The sequence below is a fragment of the Mesoplodon mirus genome (assembly GCF_964341445.2).
Source record: "Mesoplodon mirus genome assembly, chromosome: 17".
NCBI classification, from domain to species: Eukaryota; Metazoa; Chordata; class Mammalia; order Artiodactyla; family Ziphiidae; genus Mesoplodon; species Mesoplodon mirus.
In genome coordinates this window covers 25,438,247-25,444,014 of record NC_138993.1, presented here as the reverse complement: position 1 = coordinate 25,444,014, position 5,768 = coordinate 25,438,247, and positions in this window count along the sequence as shown.

Here is a 5,768-nt window from a genome sequence, read left to right as displayed (position 1 = left end):
TCTGATTACAACCTACATAGCTTTTTCCTCTCCCACCCCATCAGGTCACCACCATCACACCAATCCTTCTCCAAGTTCATCAGCACCTCCCAACTTCAAGGACCTCCCTTTCCAGCCCAGACCCTAGAATCACTAGACCCTGACCTTCTGCCCTTCCCAAGACCATCTTCAATACCCAGTTGTGATGGTTAATTTTTTCAGCTTTATTGAGGTATAATTGACATATAAAATTGTAAGATATTTAAAGTGTTACATTGTGGTAATTTGATAACATATACATTGTGAAAGACTTTCTCCCCATCTAGTTTATTAACATGTTGTGATGGTTATGTGTCAATTTCACTGGACTAAAGGATGCTCAGATGGCTGGTAAAACATTTCTAGGTATCTGTGAGGCATTTCTGGAAAAGACTAGCATTTGAATCAGTAGACTCAGTAAAGAAAATCTGCCCTTACTAATACGGGTGGGCATCTTCCAGTCTGTTGAGGGTCTGAATAGAACAAAAGAGTGAATTCACTCTCTCTGCTTGAGCTGGGGCACCCATCTCCTGCCCTCAGACATCTGTACTCATTCTCTGGTCTTCAGAACTCTAACTGGGAATTAACAGCACCTGCTTTCCAGGGCCTCCAGTTTTTAGATGGAAGATCATGGGACTTCCCAGACTCCATAATCATGTGAACCAATCCCCTGTAATAAATACCTTTCTATTTACCTGTATACACCCTATTGGTTCTGTGTCTCTGGAGAACCCTGACCAATATACCCATCACTCCCAACATCAACCAGTGCCCTCTACCCTGCTCCTAGTTTGTTCCGAGCTCATGGGGTCCTGGCACCTTTCTGTTCTCCAGCTCCAAATGGTCACAACTTCTGTAAACTCCATATTGTGTTTCTCATACAACTGCTATCAACTTCTCCCACACTTCAGAAGCCCTGCTCAGTCTCCCAGCCTCTCTGTCTCAGCAGATGGTCCTCTCTGTCTCTTACCTGACACTATCAAGTACAAGCTCTCCACCTGAATTTTTATAGCTCTTACACTTAACGTGTCCAAAATTCAGCCAGTGCTCCCTCCACCTACCCAGTTATTTGTGCTCCAAATGTAGGGGTCATCTTGACATCTGCCTCTGCCCCATACCCCACACTCAATCAAGCTTCAGAGCTTGTTGATTCTTCTTCCAAAAGAAATCTCCAATCCACTCATTCCTTCCCATACCCATCGTTTGTGATTCTCCTGGTCCTAACCACCATCATCTCTCTCGCTTGGACTGCTAAGGAACCTCCTAAAATATCTACCCCTTTCCTCTTGCCCCCTTCCAATTTAGTCATTCTAGCCCATGGAGGTCAAAATGATGTTTCTATTATTTTATTTTATTTCATTTTATTTCATTTTTTGCAAGTAGTAATGTTTTATTTCTATGACTATCTGTAAGGAAAAACATAGACTTATAGAAGGTCACAAATTGAGACGCCTTTTAGACTTTTCTTTCATCTTAAAGATGAGAAAAAAGAGCACCAAAGAAGTGAAAAACCTTACCCAAGGTCACACAGCAAGTATATGACAAGTTTAGGAAAGAAAAGAGGGTTTTCAATTCCAAGTATAGCACTGTTCTATAGTCTGGTAAAGTATTTCCCTATATATAGCCAAAGATCTAGGCTACCGGGAAAAGGTGTCTGAAAAAATATAAAATCATTATAATAGAAAATATTCAGGTAAAAAAATTATCATGAGTTTGTGTGGGTTGTAATAAAAATGATGTCTTTAAAATGCAAACCTGACTGTGCCATTCCACTGTTTCAAACCCCTTAGGACCTCCCAATCCCAAGAGAAAAAAATTCAAAACCCTTAACATGGCTTTGTCTGCTGAGATCACTGCCTCTCTCTGTAGCCTCATCTCCTGCCATTCTTTCTCTCATTCTCTACAATCCAGCCTCTCTTTTTTCAAATGCCAAATTCTTTACCACCTCAAGGCCTTTGAACCCACTGTCTCTCCACACTTCCCACACCCCTACACCCATCTCCACCTGGAAAATCCTTACTCTTCTTTCAGTCCTCAGCTTAAATGTCACTTCCTCAGGGGCTCCTTCCTCCCCTGACCAATGTAGAGTAGACGTTATGTTATCTCGGGGTACCTGTACTTTTCCCTCTTATTGTTTCTCACAAAGGCAGGGACACCTTTATTTTGCAATTACCTGGCTAATGACTCTCTTTCCCACTCCACTATAAACAACTCAAGAGCAGGGACCATGTCTCATTTGCTCATTGCTGTGTGCCCAGACCTGGCACAGTGCCTGGCACAAAGGCAGAGTCGGGTCCTGACCCCCAGGAAATGAGCCCGTGGATTAGGTACAGCAGGGGGATGAGCAGAGGGAAGCAACCCTGTGAAGTGAGGATCCCTTTATCCCCTTCACCCCGGACCTCCCGCCGTGCTCTCACCTCTACTATCTTTTCATCACTCTTAATGGTCATTGTATAAACGTATAACCTTAAAATGGTTGAAACTATACCACTTTGGGAGAATGTGCTCAGAGGATGTAAGTGGTCTCCCTGCCCAGCCCTCACCGCCATCCCTCGAGCCCCAGTCAGCTACTTTCTGTGTTGTACCTGAAACAGGCATCCTTGGCTGTATGAATGAGGCAGCGTCCTGCGTCCGCAGCCCCACTCCTCGCCCTCTCCTCAGCATCCATATCCCCAAAGCATCCGTATCGTCACTTACTCCCCCAGACCCTCTCTCCTCCTCAGAGTTAATCTTCCCGCTTGCTTTGGCTCCCTCCCTCCTTTCCCACCCCCCTTCAGCCGCCAAACATCCTTCCAGCCTGGGTGGGTTGTGGAGAACTTCCTTGATCCTCCAACTCCCTTGATCCTCCAACTCCCTTGATCTGTCCTCCTGACTTTCTTCTCCCCTGAAAGCCAAAGTTCTCGAAAGCATTGCCTCCATGTGCAGCATTCCCTTCCTCCCCACCCACTCACTGCTATTTATTGTTTTATTCACTCATTTTTTTGAATAGTTAATACATGTTCACAGACAGAATTCAGAACGTTCCAAAAGGTACACAGTGAAGCACCTTCCTCCCCTTGGTGTCCCCAAGCCCCACGGTTCTCCTCAGAGGCAAACCCTGCTGTCAACATCCTGTGTGTCTTTCCAGAGAGCGTATGCATATACGTATTCTTGGGGTTTTTTTTGTTTTTTTTTTTTTTTGGTCGCACCGCACAGCTTGTGGGATCTTAGTTCCCTGACCAGGGATCGAACCGGCCCTCGGCAGTGAAAATGCAGAGTCCTAACCACTGGACGGCCAGGGAATTCCCTTGTTTGTATCTTTTATACAAATGGAGGCATTTATGAACATTTTCTACCCTTTCCTTTTTTCACTTAAAGTATCTTAGGTGATGTTCTTAGATCAGTATATTCAAAGCTGCTTCACCCTTTTAAATGCCTGCCAAGATCCCTCTGTGAGGCTGTACCATAAATTCTCTGCTGTGGACACTGAAAACGTTTCTAGTCCTTTGTTCTAACGAACATGCTACAAGGAGTATCCTTGCATGTAGAGGACTTTTCCAGCCTTGTGAGCGCATCTGTGGGATAAATCCACAGAAATGAAATTATGCTTTGCATTTTGGAATTACATTTTCTCCATAAAAGTTGTACCAATTCACCCATCCAGAGCAACAAGACCTCGTTTCGCCTCATACTCTCTAACAGATTGTTTTAACAAGGGTTTTTATTTTTGCCAGTCTGATAGGTGAAAAAGAGTACTTTTCATTTGCATGCCTTTTTATAATAAATGCAGTCAAGCATTTTTCTTTTGTTGAAGAGCCATTTGAATTTCCCCTTCTGTGGAGTCTCTGTTCCTATTCTTTTATTTTTTGGTGGTCTTTTTATGATTCCGAGGAGTTCTCTATTTAAGAAAACGAGCTCCTTGTCTGTGGTATGAGTTGTAAATATTTTTAGTCACTCTATGATGCTTTGCAGCACGTCTTCTGTGACCAATAAATAAAACAACTGGAACTGCCGTCTCTTTGGTTCCTGTGCCCTTCTAACTGGGAAATCCAATGGCCTTTCTGTGTATTCCTTCCTGCTTCCGTGATTTCAGCATCTGACTCTGCGGACCCATCCTTCCCGAACTCTCCTTTCCTTCCTGCGTCACTACTTTATCCTGGATCTTCTCCCAATTTTCTAACTGTGACTACTCTTATTCCTTCTGGAATTCCCATTACAAGTGCCCTTGGGAGAGGAGGTCTTGAACTCCGCAGCAGTGCCCTGGGGCTGAGCCTCTGCAGACTGTAAGGGGGTTTTTCAGCCCCTTACATCTAGTGGGAGGTGCAGCCAGTGGTGACTTGTCTGAATCCAAAGCAGGTTTGGGATTTTCCCGGGCTCTTCTTTTCCATTTCCCACAGCAAGCTCAACAAGTCTGAAATTAGTCTTACCATATCCACTCTCTCACAACTGCATCTCCCCACTTCCTCATTTCTCTTGGGTTCCCACCACCCTCCCAGTCTCCCTAGGCCTGAAGCCTCAGTCTCCCCAGCCCAGCACCGGCAGAGACCTACAGACTCTTCTGTGCAGGTCTCTACCATTCCTCCGTGCCTTCCCAGCTCCGCTGTCATCATACTTGTCCCCACGTGCCCCCTCTCATCAGCATCCCCTCAAGATCCAACACTTCCTCCTACCGCAGTACTGTCCACCCAACCTCCCACTGCTCAGGAAACCGCAGGCCCTCACCTGCACCGTCCCCTACCCCGCTTACTCCCCAGCAAAGGACTCTGCACCAAGCTAGAACCCAATTCATGAAGCCTGGATCCAAACGAGGTACCACGTAGTCCTAGTACTGGCAGATGGCATTTCCAAAAGTGAAAAAACTCTCTCCTGCTCTGCTTTAAAAATATATACTATATACTATATCTATCTGTCTATCTGTCTGTATATAGAGTATAAAATACATACTATATATGTACATATATACTTAGCTATTCCTTTGGACATATCAGAGTTTTTGGTGTGTTTTTGTCTCTTTGTTTAACTTAGTCAATCAACCAGAATGTACTCTTATTCTGGTCTCGCCAGCTCCTTCCCTCCAGCCCCTTTGCTTGGCTTTCAGTTTTGCACCTGTACCCTCCTGTTAAGACTCCTAGAGAAACCAGTGACAAGGGCCCATCTCTAAGACGCTGATCCACGATCCTGTCCCAGGGCCATCCAGCAGCGCCAGGCCAGCATAAACCCTGGCAAACTTTGGTCCGTGTCCTCGGTTCCACCTTCACGGCCCTGCTCTCCTCTGCGTCCTATTCCACCAGCACCACCGCCCAACACACACATCCAAGGACACTGCAGGAAATGGGCCTCCAGCCAAGCATCCCGGCAGAGCCCTCTGACATCCTAAGAGATCCTTGGATGGTGGAAAAAGTGCCCGCGATTTAGCATTTCTTGGGGTCAGCATCGCTAGTCTATTCACTCAGCACCACCCACCATGACACACTCAGGTTTACCGGGATGTTTGGGGCGGGGGTGGGGGGTGGGGGTGGAGTGGTGCGGGCAGTAGACGGGAGAGAGCGAGAAGAGGGGCATCTGGAAGGTAGGATGAGCTCACTGCTGCTCCAGGCGGGAGAAGGAAGGGAGGAGAAAGGTGAGGCGCTGGGAGGGGTGGGGAGCGCTGGGCTGGCCCAGGAGGGACGGGGCACGGTGCGCGCGCGCGCGTGCGCCGCGTTGAAGTGCCCGGCACGTCGGGGCAGCAGGACAGAGCCCAGGGCGCGCGCGGAGCCTCCCAGTGTCCCGCT